Raw genomic sequence first — 14,482 nt, 5'->3', positions numbered from 1 at the left:
TCAGGGTGAACTTCACTACAACAGAGATGTGTATAAAAGTACAGTCAGTCAAAGTAGGCCTATTACTGTGTGAATTCAAGCAGATGATGCCTATCATTTCAGTGGATAATTCTTAAAACTAATTGGAATCTAGGGACAAACATGTACAGATTTGTCATGTTTTATTTCCATATGGTGTGTATGTGGATTGCAAAGAAGAAGGCTACTTCTGACAAAGATAATTGAGAATTTAGCATACCTAGCGAGGAGAATTTAATTACAACTACTACATGAAGCTATGCTGTGAAGGTAAGGCAAAATCACACAATTAAATTTACATATACCATCTCGACTTCAGCTAGAAGGCGGAGGCTCCTGCCGCGATTGTGGAGGTATCGCAGTTTCCACATGGGGTGGAGAAAGGTAAACAAGGGACAACAAGAGGGCAAGAAGTGCATTCATTTGGTCACTTTAAGGGTTAGGGAATCGCAAGCAGATTTGCATATGTCACTCCCGGCTTAATTTCACGGGTGCCGTGAACAGATTTGCGTCCGTCACTTCCGCCAAGTGGTTAACGGTTAAGTGTTCCATTTGAGACAGCGCTTCATCAGCGACGCAGTGCAATGCAATACAGTGCACTGAATTGCAGTGTACTTCGTTAAGTGCGCGGTAGTAGACACAGCCCTTCTTTCCGGCTTTCCTTCCTCACGTTTTACGTCGCTTACGTAAAAACGTCAACCGTCACAATAAGGATGGTATAATTAATTATTCCCTTCTCGCTTAATATTCGTTGTTACACACCGGCCCAAAACATTTGTAGACAAGACGGATGTTTTTTATGATTGTTCTTTTATTTATTTAATTGGTTATTCGACCATATGGATGGGGAACGAGTGCCATCTAGCGGCAACCTGCTGCTAGTGCACCTTCTGGTTCGAGTTGGTCGTGGAGGGGTTTAAAACAATTATTTTCTTTTTTATTAATATTAGTTGATAAACACAATCCCACAACCATTGTTGATAAGACTGATTTTATTTAAAAAAAAAAGTGTATTCATTTAATTGGGTGATTTAATGCAATGTTTTGTTAAATCAGAACCAGAAGAAGGCACAGAAGAGGAAACAGATTTCAGAAATAACATTTGTCAATATAATAATATGATACGATATTACTTCATTCGTCACACAGTGGGGAAATTTCAAAAATCACAGCAGCGGTGCACATCAGAGCATCAATGAAAATAAATATAAAACACAAAACAAAATACTAAAAACTAATACTAAATATACAGGGGGAAAATAAAGTAAAGTGCTGAGTTTGCCAGGATCTCCTGCAGTGTGTTGTGCAGCCTGACAGCAGCTAAAGGAAGGACTTGTGGTTCCTCTCCTCAGACACCGGGGGAACCAGCCGGTGGCTGAAGGAGCTGCAGAGCCACAGAGAGTCGTGCATGGGGTATATAGACAATCCAGACAGAAAAGAAATCACGGACGTAAACAGACCTGGATGACACATGAAAAACAAGTTTCACAGATTAAAGAAAGTAAAAGTGTTCATCAGTAACATTTAAAGAGCCTGGTGGTCAAGGCTTTAACCTGCAGACGTGAAGGGCTCCCCCTAGTGGTCGTTATCATGAATAGCAGTGTTCACTAAATACAGGAGAATGACGACCAAGAACACCTTCAGCAACAATGAAACAATACTTTTCAGTTTGAATTGAACATTACAAAACAGTAACACTTTAAAATAATAAAATAAAAAAGAGAGCAGCATGTCAACATCTTTCAATAAGAAGATTGACTGAATTCTCCCTCACTGAAACATCTCTGACTGAGGATCTTGAAGGGAGTCCCTCTTCACTGAGGACTTGTTCTAAAGGGGGTCCTCCAGGCAGAGGCCTGTCAGTCCGCTTGGGTTCTCTCTTTAGGAACTTCAGCTCCTTGATGGCTGCACAGAGGACTCCTCTCTTATGAGGAGGACTTCTTATCAGTCCACTGAGGAGAAGAACCAGAAGAACCAGAAGAACCGGAAGAACTGTCGCCAGTACCCAGTAGAGGCCGATCCGTCCCCGACTCTCTGGCTGTGGGTGACTTTCTGTCCCTGAGGAATCTCTTCCCCCATCTGGTCCGTTTGTCTCGGGTTCGGGTCGATCCCTCACGGCTGCAAAGAGAGCAAAACAAATACGATTCATTCAAGTGAAGAAGAAGAAAAAGAGAGGTGAATTTAATGAGTTCTACTGAATCAACCTACCAGAGACATTGAGCCGACACGTCCCAAAGTTCATCCCATAACTTGTGGCCACTTCACACACGTACCGACCCGAGTCAGAAGTCCTGAGTCCGGACAGATGAAGTCTGACTCGTCCTTCTCTGAGGAGGTCTTGGTCCCACTGGACTCGTCCTGCAAAGTGTTCATCCTGATACTCTGGGCTCTGGACTCCATCATATACATAAAACATGTCGGTATTGTTATGCCTGATATCAGCTAACAGTACACAGAGGATATCCGGGGAGTCAGAGGCGCGCTCAGTGTTGGTGGTGAAGGTCCATTCCATTGTGACGCTGTGGTTCTCCTCTGCCTGATAGGAGCTCTGTGTCACGTTCACTACGAAGGGTCCTGTGGAGGAGACAGAGAGGGAGGAGCAGAGCCTTTAAACCCCACCTGCATGTTTCTGAGGGCCGGAGGGGAGAGAACTCACCGCAGACACAGGAGGGGAGGATGAAGAGCAGCAGCAGCATCCTGCAGCTCATCTGCTCCCTGTGAGAGGAGACGGAGCACAAGACTCACACACCGTTCACTGAGGACGGCGAACATTCACGGTGACATACCCCGTTGCGCCACCAGAGGGCGCCAGAGAGCGAAGTGCTGAAGGTACAACGGTGCCTGTGCCTCATTCGGCCCTGCCGTGCACCTTCCGTGCTCGTGCACCTGCCGTACACATATATACAGCCACGTGCACAGATAGAGCCCTAGTGGTGCTCAAGCACCAGCCCTTTTGCCCTAGATGAGAAAAGTGCCCTTTTTGCTGGAGACCAATTTTCTTCTTCATTAATAAGTATTTAAGAATAGTCTCTGTCATCAAGTCCTCCCAAATGTGTTTGGATATCTGTCGGGGCATTTATTGGAGTTCTTGTGAGAATTTCGCCCTGACATGCTCCGCGGCGCTCACGAGCCCCAGCCGCGCCCCCGCCGCGCCCCTCCCTCCTCCTCCTCCACTTCCTCCTCCGCGCAGTGCTCCTCGCGCCACCAAACGGCTGCACCTCCTTCTCCTCTGACCCGCAGCACCAGACAGTCATGACGGTGTTTGTCCCCTGACGTTGTTTGGTGATAAATCAACCACAACTGAAAATATTACGTCACAACTGGTCCGACGTTTCCTAAAAAAAATAAACGAACACAAATTCCAGTTTTACAAAGATCAATCTTGTATGAGTAATTGCAGAGGGTGAAAAGAGTAAACGCAAGAAAAAACATCACTTGTAATAGCTTCTTACTAACCAAGAGTGATGTCATGCTGGGAAATATCAGATTGAGGCCTTATAACGTTTGATATTTCCCGGCATGACCGAATGGTCGAGGTTAGTACGTTGTTTATTATATGGCATTTTTGGCTCCTATTATTTTGTAAATGAAAATATATTGTAATTGTTAATAGAAAACATGTCATTTTGTTCAACTCTCATGTCTTCTCAGGACACAATGTGTTTCAAGTGTTGCTAGCAACCAACTCCTTAACTTGGAAAAATTATTTTGGCGATGGGTGCCCTTTTTTTTGGTTTGAGCACCTGCCCCCCAAAATGTCTGTGCACGTGCCTGCATATATACATATATATACATATATGTAGCTCTGATAATACATTTTCATGAGATAGATAATAATAATAAGGTGTATATATATATATATATATATATATATATATATATAATGTAGCCCTGTCTACAATAGGATTTGAGTTGTCTCATTGATGTGGTGATCTGTCGTCATTGTTTTCTGGTGTGTGAGACCAACCGCCAATCCAGCCTCTCTGTCAGGTAGAGGGGCGTGGCCTACGCGGAGGTATTGTTATGACGTGTGGTTGATGTATGATACACAGCAGGGCCGGAGTGGGGCCACTTTTCAGCCCGGGAATTTCAGGCTCAAGACCAGCCCACTTTTTTCATGGTAGTGGAAATTGGATAAATGAAGCAACAGTTCAGCTCTTACTATCCTGTAGTTCTTTTATTAATACCATGGTCCAACAAATAATGTAAAGGTTAAATACAACAATAATAATCCACTTAAGATGAGAAGTTAACACAAAATATGCATAACATTAAAAAAAGGCAGAAGGGCGTAGCAGGGGTGTCAGACTCAGATTAGGCAGTAGGCCAGATTTGTTGGAGTGAGACCTCATTGGGGCCGTCATGGTCATGGTCATTGTTATGGTCATTATCCTTTTTCTGCATGATTATTATATTGTGGTGATTTACTCCTTTTTAACACCCACTTCTGAGCAAACAATGCATATTGGTTCATCAAGTACTGTACTGCTCTTTCTTAGAATATATAACTTTAATTGGGGCAGGGATGTCTATGTGTACAGATTGTAAAGCACTCCGAGACAAATTTGTAATTTGTGAAATTGGGCTATACAAATAAACTGAATTTAATTGAATTAATTCATATAGTTTCCTCTGTTATCCTCTCTACCTGTCCCTGTAGTCATGGCCTCCTCATTGCAAATGTCGGGCTCATCATTTTCAGCAGGAGACTCTTATCTGCTGCTCCGAAGCTACAAAGAAAAATTAAGTCATATTACTGCATACTTCAATATCAATAGTATATATCAATATTTGCATAATATTTGCAAAGTCTATGGATCGCCATATTTTGGGTGATATAAAAAGGCTAATATTTTAATTCAATTTAATATTTTGCTTGGGAATAGGTTGACAACGCTACAATGATATTAATCAAGGCTACAACGTTAGCCGAATAGTTATGTTGCTAATCATTAGGCCTTTGTCTCTCTTTACCAGTTGCCACTTGTGTTTGTCCTCTTGTAAATAAATCTGTAAGCTTGGCACATTTGGCAGCATCCTCCTCCAATGCCTTTCTTTTTTTCAACCTGGCTTTTCCAGCCCCTCCTGCCCTCTTCCTCCCGTCCATCCTCCCTGACGCGTATCGTTGAGGTCGGGCCGGCCCAGCTATCAGGAGCTGAGAAAACTTTTTGGAAAAGACTGCTAAGGACCGAACCAACTCTATTATTTGGGAGGGGTGAACTTCCTCGTACCATGCGAGGAAGTTCACCCCTCCAAAATAGAGTTGGTTGAGTTCCATAATGGACTGAACCAACTCTATTATTTGGGAGGTGTGAACTTCCTCGCATGGTCCAACCCATGCAGAGGCTGCGGTGTCAGAACGCGGAACGTGTGTAGCCCACTTTAAGAGAAGATGGAATAATGTGACAAATGTAAACAAATAAAATTCTCGACCGGCCCAGAAGTGAAGCGGCCCACCGGGAACTCTCCCGATTCTCCCGATTACCCACCCCGGGCCTGGGCCCCACGGTGCATCTTCCGTGCTCGTGCACCTGCCGTACACACACATATATATATATATATATATATATACGAGAGGCGTTAGGGCTCGATCACACCAGACCCGACTTTTAAAAACGCAGCCGCACCAAAAACGCCTTGCCAAAAACCTGCCGGGCAAAACAGCGCGGTGCACCTGTGGAGCGGACCTGCGTGCGCAACCAACCATTGATTTTGGGTTCAATATAATAATAAAAAAAGAAAGGAAAGTATGGCGAATACCACCATCTATTCCATGAGTTGTGTCTCGATGGCGAGGCTTCAGTTGCACTTCCGACCGAGCAGGAGTCAGTTTGAGTCGTGTTTAGATTTAGAATTATAAAGATCTTCGTAATTAAATACCCTAATATAATATATAATATGAGGTTCTCCTCGGGAAAACAGGAAGGAAAGCCTCCTGCTTGATCCGATTGGCTGCCTTGGCCGAGTGTGACGTTGATGAGCTGTGCGCCTCCGCGCCTCAAGTTGAGAATATTTTAACTTTTAACCGCCCCTGAAAAACGCAAAACAACGCGCCGCGTGGCGTTTAAAAGGCGCGTCTGAAAGTCGCGCCGTACCAAAGGGAATCAATGGTTTTGCGGGCGACGCGTTTTTGGGAGGCGCGTCTGGTGTGATGGAGCCCTTAGGGGGCTCCTGTGATTCATGAGACTCTGATGAAGCTGAGCTGTTTCCTGAGGCTGTTGCTCCAAGACCTGCTGTTTTTATTCTATCAGACAATCCATCCACTTCTTTAAACATTACCCAGGACCCCGCCCATACTATATTTGACAGGTGACTTTTTTATTGCTCCGCCCCGATGCGCGCGCGAACGCCGGCAACGGAGCTCTGGGAGCCATATGCCGTCACCGGAAAAGCCATATATGGCTCGCGAGCCACAGGTTACCTGGTATAGAAAATTGTGACAACCAGGTAGAGGCAGAACAGACTCATGGCTCAGCAGAGCACACGAGACTTGAAGACGTTGGTTCATGAATGACCATATTATATACAATGACTATTTATTTATTACTAATTACTATTATTATAGGGCCCGATCAATGACTTGGTGTCAGAATGGAGGACCTCTAGATTATCATACAACGTGCGACTATCCTTCTCCCCTTTTTCACCCCTGACCCGTTTTCATGCCTGAATCTTGGTCAGTGTTGATGCGTCCTAAAACGAGATGAAAGGCAATCACTATATTGAGTCAACACATTACGTAAATCCGCAAAAAGTTGAAAGGAGAGCTCGGCGAAGTAAAATAAAGCAGAGTTCGCGCTAACGGGAACGAACGCTGCTCCGCTAACTTAAGGAGCTAACAAGAAAACTAAAATGTGTTGTTCACATCTCCGATGTGAGGTCCTCGGACAGGGATGTCTATGTAGTTTGTAAAGCCCTCTGAGGCAAATTTGTAATTTGTGAATTATCACAAATTACAAATTTGGGCTATACAAAATAAACTCAATTAAGTTGCATTTGTAGGAAACAGTTGTCAACAAAAGCTTAAAACCTTGATATGTGTTCTCTTTATAGATGTTTGTGGAAAGAGAAAACACACAGAGCTGCTCCACATGCCATAACCGTTTAAGCGTTATGAACATTAAGCGTGTGTGCTGAATGCATGTTAATAAATACATTTGACTGATTTTCAATGAATACGTTGTATTGTTTTTCAGGTGACTTTTTTTGTTGTTGTCAGAACTTGTCACCACACCACATCCACGTTGTTTGAAGCCTCAAAGCTTTTAGAACCACAACTACAGTCATTTTATTGTTCTGACCACAAATCTAAATAATGATAATAAACAGTTTAAGAACAAAAGGTCCTCCGCTCTGACTCAGCCCTGGAATGATAGTAATAAAAAATATACATTGTCATTATATATAATATGGTTAGTCATTCATGAACCAACTTCCTTTGTTTGTACTTCTATACCGTACCTGCCATAAATATCATGATACCCGATACCAGAATTCAATACAATAAAAACAATATGATACCATAAATACGAGACTGGTATATTTATCTATAATAGTAATAAATAAAACATCTGTATTGATCACTTTTACCAACTTGTTCAACACTTAACAAATGTCAGTAATATTAGTCTTAATACAGCCAGATATGAATGAAACTACATGGAGCCATCATAATAATAATATACACTTGTATTCATATTCATTATTCATAGCATTGATGATACACTATGAGGCCGTTAGTCTCTGACCAGATGATCCACAGTTCATCAGGATGAGCAGCTGTAGAGTTACAGAACTTTACAGACTGAAACATTTCACTTCTGGCATCTTTTTTAAATTATTTTTTTTCAGCCGAAATCGGTCTCTAAAGCTGCGTCTCTTCTCTCGCTGTGAGCTGCGCAGCGCAGTGTGCGCAGACAGCTCGACACGGAGCAGCGCGTGCGCTCTGATCGCTCTCTTAATGAAGTATCGATACTAAAAATATGCTAAATCACATCGTGTTTAACGTACGGGTACTTTGTTAGCATCGCTACACCGTGCAGCGTGACAGCAGTAGATGTAGCGGACTAACATTCAAGCTAACCTAACTTCCCAAACGCTGTCGACATCTGAACGCTGATTGGTCGAGACTCGACACGCCCCATCAAAGATGTTTTATTGCGAAGAGCACCACTTCACACTTTCTCCGCGTCTCACTGCAATCTCAACGGCAGCGGGCCAGGTGACCCCCCCCCCCCCAAAATGACCTATTTTGAGTTCAAAACGGTGAATTTCACCGAAAGGTGACAAGTTTGCAGGAATGCTGGTGGATCATTTTGAAATACCATCCCCTGAGGACAGGCCCGGGGTGGGTAATCGGGAGAATCGGGAGAGTTCCCGGTGGGCCGCTTCACTTCTGGGCCGGTCGAGAATTTTATTTGTTGACATTTGTCACGTTTGTCCATCTTCTCTTAAAGTGGGCTAAACACGTTCCGCATTCTGACACCGCAGCCTCTGCATGGGTTGTACCATGCGAGGAAGTTCACCCCTCCCAAATAATAGAGTTGGTTCAGTCCATGATGGAACTCAACCAAATCAATTTGGGAGGGGTGAACTTCCTCGCATACACCATGCGAGGAAGTTCACCCCTCCCAAATAATAGAGTTGGTTCGCCCCTTCGCCGTCTTTTCCAAAAAGTTTTCTCAGCTACGGATAGCTGGGCCGGCCCGACCGCAACGATACGCGTCAGGGAGGAAGAGGGCAGGAGGGGCTGGAAAAGCCAGGTTGAAAAAAAGAAAGGCATTGGAGGAGGATGCTGCCAAATGTGCCAAGCTTACAGATTTATTTACAAGAGGACAAACACAAGTGGCAACTGGTAAAGAGAGACAAAGGCCTAATGATTAGCAACATAACTATTCGGCTAACGTTGTAGCCTTGATTAATATCATTGTAGTGTTGTCAACCTATTCCCAAGCAAAATATTACATTGAATTAAAATATTAGATTTTTTATATCACTCAAAATATGGCGATCCATAGACTTTGCAAATATGATGCAAATATTTATATATACTCTTGATATTGATATTGAAGTATGCCGTAATATGACTTAATTTTTCTTTGTAGCTTCGGAGCAGCAGATAAGACAGTCTCCTGCTGAAACTGATGAGCCCGACATTTGCAATGAGGAGGCCATGACGACAGGGACAGGTAGAGAGGATAACAGTGGACACTATATGAATTAAAGTTATATATTCTAAGAAAGAGCAGTATATGACAGTACTTGATGAACCAATATGCATTGTTTGCTCAGAAGTGGGTGTAGTAAAGGAGTAAATCACCACTATATAATACTCATGCAGAAAAATGATAATGACCATGACGGCCCCCATGAGGTCTCACTCCAACAAATCTGGCCTACTGCCTAATCTGAGTCTGACACCCCTGCTACGCCCTTCTGCCTTTTTTAATGTTATGCATATTTTTTGTTAACTTAAATTCTCATCTTAAGTGGATTATTATTGTTGTATTTAACCGTTACATTATTTGTTGGACCATGGTATTAATAAAAGAACGACAGGATAGTAAGAGCTGAACTGTTGCTTCATTTATGCAATTTCCACTACCATGAAAAAAGTGGGCTGGTCTTGAGCCTGAAATTCCCGGGCTGAAAAGTGGCCCCACTCCGGCCCTGCCAGGAGCTGCGTGACGCGTCACACCAGTGTGCGCCGCGTCACTTTATTTTATTTTGATAAGACCAGGGGTCTGGAAAAACACTTTTTAAAAAACCGAGAATATACCATAAAACACAAAAATAAACCATAAACACCGTGAGAGTGTTGGCCACGTTGTTCACCTGGGTCCCCAGAGGTGTGAGCACACCGGTGTACGCCGAGACCCCTGCCGAGACCCCCGCCGAGACCCCCGTCGGCGAGACCCCCGCCGGCGAAAACCCGCCGAGATACCCGCCGGCGAGACCCCCGCCGCCGAGACCCCCGTCGGCGAGACCCGGAGACCCCCGCCGAGACCCCCGCCGGCGAGACCCCGCCGAGACACCCGCCGGCGAGACCCCCGTCGAGACCCCCGCCGCCGAGACCCCCATCGAGACCCCCGTCGGCGAGACCCCCGTCGGCGAGACCCGGAGACCCCCGCCGGCGAGACCCCCGCCGGCGAAAACCCGCCGAGACACCCGCCGGCGAGACCCCCGCCGGCGAAAACCTGCCGAGACACCCGCCGGCGAAAACCCGCCGAGACCCCCATCGAGACCCCCGTCGGCGAGACCCCCGCCGAGACCCCCGTCGGCGAGACCCGGAGACCCCCGCCGAGACCCCCGCCGGCGAGACCCGGAGACCCCCGCCGGCGAGACCGGAGACCCCGCGAGACCCCGTGGCGAGACCCGAGACCTCACGAGATCCCCGCTGGCGAACCCCTGCGAGACCCCGCCGAGACCCCCGCCGAGACCCCGTCCGCGAGACCCCTGAGACCCTGTGAGACCCCCGTCGGCGAGACCCCCGCCGAGACCCCCCTCGGCGAGACCCCGTCGGCGAGACCCCCCGGCGAGACCCCGTCGAACCGAGACCCCCGAGACCCCATGAGACCCCGCCGAGACCCCGTGCGAGACCCCTGGCGAGACCCCGTGCGAGACCCCGGAGACCCCCGTCGAGACCCCCGTCGGCGAGACCCGGAGACCCCCGCCGAGACCCCCGCCGAGACCCCCGCCGAGACCCCCGTCGGCGAGACCCCCGCCGGCGAGACCCCCGTCGGCGAGACCCCTGGCGAGACCTGAGACCCCGGCGAGACCCCCGTCGAGACCCCCGCCGCCGAGACCCCCATCGAGACCCCCGCCGGCGAGACCCCCGTCGGCGAGACCCGGAGACCCCCGTCGGCGAGACCCCTGCCGGCGAAAACCCGCCGAGACACCCGCCGGCGAGACCCCCGTCGAGACCCCCGCCGCCGAGACCCCCATCGAGATCCCGCCGCGAGACCCCGTCGCGAGACCCCCGCCGAGACACCCGTCGGCGAGACCCCAGCAGCGAGACCGGAGACCCCACGAGACCCCATGGCCCGGCGAAACCCCGCCGAGACACCCGCCGGCGAGACTCCCATCGAGACCCCCGTCGGCGAGACCCCAGCCGGCGAGACCCCCGTCGGCGAGACCCCCGCCGAGATACCCGCAGGCGAGACCCCCGTCGAGACCCCCGCCGCCGAGACCCCCGTCGACGAGACCCCCATCGAGACCCCCGTCGGCGAGACCCGGAGACCCCCGGCCGGACCGAGACCCCGCGAGACCCCTGGCGAGACCCGAGACCCCGTCAGCGAGACCCCGCCGCGAGACCTCCGCCCGAGACACCGAGACGCGAGACCCCGCCGAGACCCCGCCGGCGAGACCCCCATCGAGATCCCCGTCGGCGAGACCCCCGTCGGCGAGACCCCCGCCGAGACCCCCGTCGGCGAGACCCCAGCCGGCGAGACCCGGAGACCCCCGCCGAGACCCCCGTCGGCGAGACCCCCGCCGAGACACCCGCCGGCGAGACCCCCGTCGAGACCCCCGCCGCCGAGACCCCCATCGAGATCCCCGTCGGCGAGACCCCCGTCGAGACCCCCGTCGAGACCCCCACCGCCGAGACCCCCATCGAGATCCCGTCCCTGGCGAGACCCCCGCCGCCGAGACCCCCGTCGAGACCCCCGTCGGCGAGACCCCCGTCGGCGAGACCCGGAGACCCCCGTCGAGACCCCCGTCGGCGAGACCGAGACTGGTGTGTTGAAAATCACTGCTCTAGGTCAGGGATTCCCAAAGTGTGGTGCGCGCACCCCTGGGGGTGCGCGAGCTGCCTCTAGGGGGTGCGCGAGAGGAAAAATGTAATGGTGGTCTAATGGTGTAATAATTAATATTAAACATTCTCAGGGCTCTCAAGTGTCATTTCGGTCTTAACTCACGCACTCCCGCCACACATCTTATTTCTTACGCTGAAAAAAACTCGGCTATTTAATGTTTGAATGCAGGGGTGCTCAATATGTCGATCGTGGTCGCCGCAGAGCTCCGACGCCGGTCCGCGCGCATCGGGACGGAGCAAAGAAAGTCCTCCACTCTTGCATTCTGTTGCGTTTTTTTTTACGGTGTGGGGGATTGGGGGTGCGTGAACCCGGTCGGGATGTAGAAGGGGGTGCGTGGTCTAAAAAGTTTGGGAACCACTGCTCTAGGTTGATGCACTTATTGTAATGGTGCGTTCACACCGGACGCGTCGAAAAAATTCTCGACCCGTCTGACAGCAGTCTCGACGCGCGTCGAGAATTTGTTTGAACACTTTTTTTGACGTGTCGAGAATTTTTTCGACTTGTACGGTGTGAACGCACCCGCGCTGCTCGCTGGAAAATACGCAGCTGTGCATTGACTTTGCATGTAATCTCGACGCGCGTCGAAATTTCGACACACCATTAGTCACTTTGGATAAAAGCGTCTGCTAAATGACATGTAATGTAATTATTTCGACTTCTTGATTTCATTCCTTTAGTTTAGTCTGAATCTGTTCATCATTTATCACAACACCACATGATTCATTCACGCCTTACCTCGGACACGTCTTCAGTCGGCGAAGAAATAGAGTCCAGGTTCTCTATGTTCTCCGGTCCCCGTGTCTGGATCCTTCTGAGCGACAAGCAGCAGCGAGCTGTCGAGTTGTTGAAGAGAAATGAAGAAGCGGGGAGTCGGTTCAGAGTTTCTTTATATAGGAGCAGGTTGGGATGTCGGCCCCGCCCCCAAATCACAGACAGGTAACCGGAAACGGAGCGAGCATTTTACGGAGAATAGGAGAAGCTGGCACTAATGTTGTCTCTAAATGTAGCTATAATCTTGGTCAGTATTCCCCCAAACCACTACAAAGATGACTACATGCAGTAAGCAATGGTACCAGTGCAAATAGACCAGTGTACTCACCCACTTCCTGCAACTTCCATCTCTGGTGAACACCTTCCTCACAACAGGGCTTTTAGCCTCTTGTTTGGGATGGTAGTTTAAAAAAGCCTGCCTCAATGAAGGGTCAGGACGGGCAAAGTAATCTACACCCTGTTCTTCCTCATTGTTTTTATCCTCCACTGCTCCGCCTCTAGCCTCCACTCCAACTGCAGCTTGACTTGCCTGGACATACAGAGTCAAGGAGAGATGATTACAAGTAGGCCTAACTTTAACTTAACAAGGTCCAAAACAATAAGAAAGCTATTCAAACTATAAGTATCTGCTCCTACTTTGTACTACTGTATTTGACATAGTGGCTGTCTGTATACATTGGCTCTTTGTAGGCTATACATGTTCTATTCTCTTTGTATGTTTGTTAGTTTTGCAATAATAATAATAATGCAGCTTTTTTGTTCTTGTTGCCATACTGTAGGTCACTGAATGACATCACTGGAGTCATCATGCGTCACACATCGACATCTTTATAAGCCCTCTAAGATGATTATTTGTTGAATTGGATCCCCATTAACTTATTTGCCATCTTGGTGACAGCTATTCTTCCTGAGTTCCGCACATTAAAACAAACAACATTCAACATATATGAAAATGTGACACCCAACAACAGTGTGTGCACACTATGGGTATTTTTTTAAGCTGCCAGCGTCCGTTTTACTATAATCCTATGGAGTAGACCGTGCTGAGCCTTTTTTTCTCCACCATCGGTAGCGTTTTTTTCTGCAGCTCAGAGCGTCTTTTCCAGTTGAAAAAAGTTAAACTTCTCAGAGAAAAACGCCCTACGCTACGTCAAGCACTTTTTTGACAGCTGACCAATCACAAGCAAGACCTGTCCGGCTGAAAAGCTAAAAGGTAGCTAGCGTAGCAAGTAGGTTGGCTAGCTTGTGTGGTTGGCTAGCTAGCTAATTATATTGTCATCAAGTGCATTACGACAAACACATCAACTGATTATTGATATGTGCATGAATTCAAACATGTTGACAGTGTTGTTGTCTTGGGTAGTTAGCTTATTCACCTGTTTAACGTTTTGTACTATCGCGAAAATGTTGTAGTAACATTGTTATGACAACAAAAGACGCTCTCGGCTGCTTTTTGTAACAAATGTTGCCAGCGTCTTTTTCTACCTGAAAAAGCGCTCCGGCCGGAGTTTTTCATTTAAAAACGCCAAGTGTGCACACGCCTAAGCTAGCTGTGTAGTAACGTCAGCCAGCTGTAGCTATAGTCTGTAGCTATATTTTCCTTACCGGATCAACTAAAGTTAGAGGCTGACTCGGCCCTGCTTCCTCTGTATCTGTACCCTGCTGCTCCTGCTCCTCTCTGCCAGCCTCCTCTTCAACCTGTTGCTGCTGTGGTAACGTTAACATTAAACTTGTGGGAGCAGCAGCAGCAAACATGTCCCTAATGTTGACACATTTGGCAGCATCTGCCTCGAGTCTCTTTTTCTTTTTCTCTATAATTTTTCCCAGCCTCCTTCCGTTTTTGTGTGCTTTTTCCCTCCATCTCTCAAGTATCCAGGCTC

General features: G+C 48.0%; 1 long non-coding RNA gene across 2 annotated transcripts; it reads right to left on the bottom strand.

The window, feature by feature from the left end:
* Nucleotides 1-1,995: 1,995 nt before the first annotated feature.
* On the bottom strand, nt 1,996-12,748 carry LOC130211586 (uncharacterized). 2 transcript variants are annotated; one of them, XR_008835103.1, is made up of 4 exons: nt 12,567-12,748; nt 2,675-2,733; nt 2,227-2,592; nt 1,996-2,136 (listed from the first exon to the last, which is right to left on the bottom strand). It is a non-coding gene; the product is annotated as an uncharacterized LOC130211586 (long non-coding RNA). The 2 variants fall into 2 exon arrangements; XR_008835102.1 differs by having other exon boundaries at nt 2,227-2,733.
* Nucleotides 12,749-14,482: the final 1,734 nt, after the last annotated feature.

This window comes from Pseudoliparis swirei, chromosome 21 (genome assembly GCF_029220125.1).
Source record: "Pseudoliparis swirei isolate HS2019 ecotype Mariana Trench chromosome 21, NWPU_hadal_v1, whole genome shotgun sequence".
Taxonomy (NCBI): Eukaryota; Metazoa; Chordata; class Actinopteri; order Perciformes; family Liparidae; genus Pseudoliparis; species Pseudoliparis swirei.
Note: the sequence above shows the minus strand (reverse complement) of the source record. Positions and strands in the feature narration are given on the sequence as shown.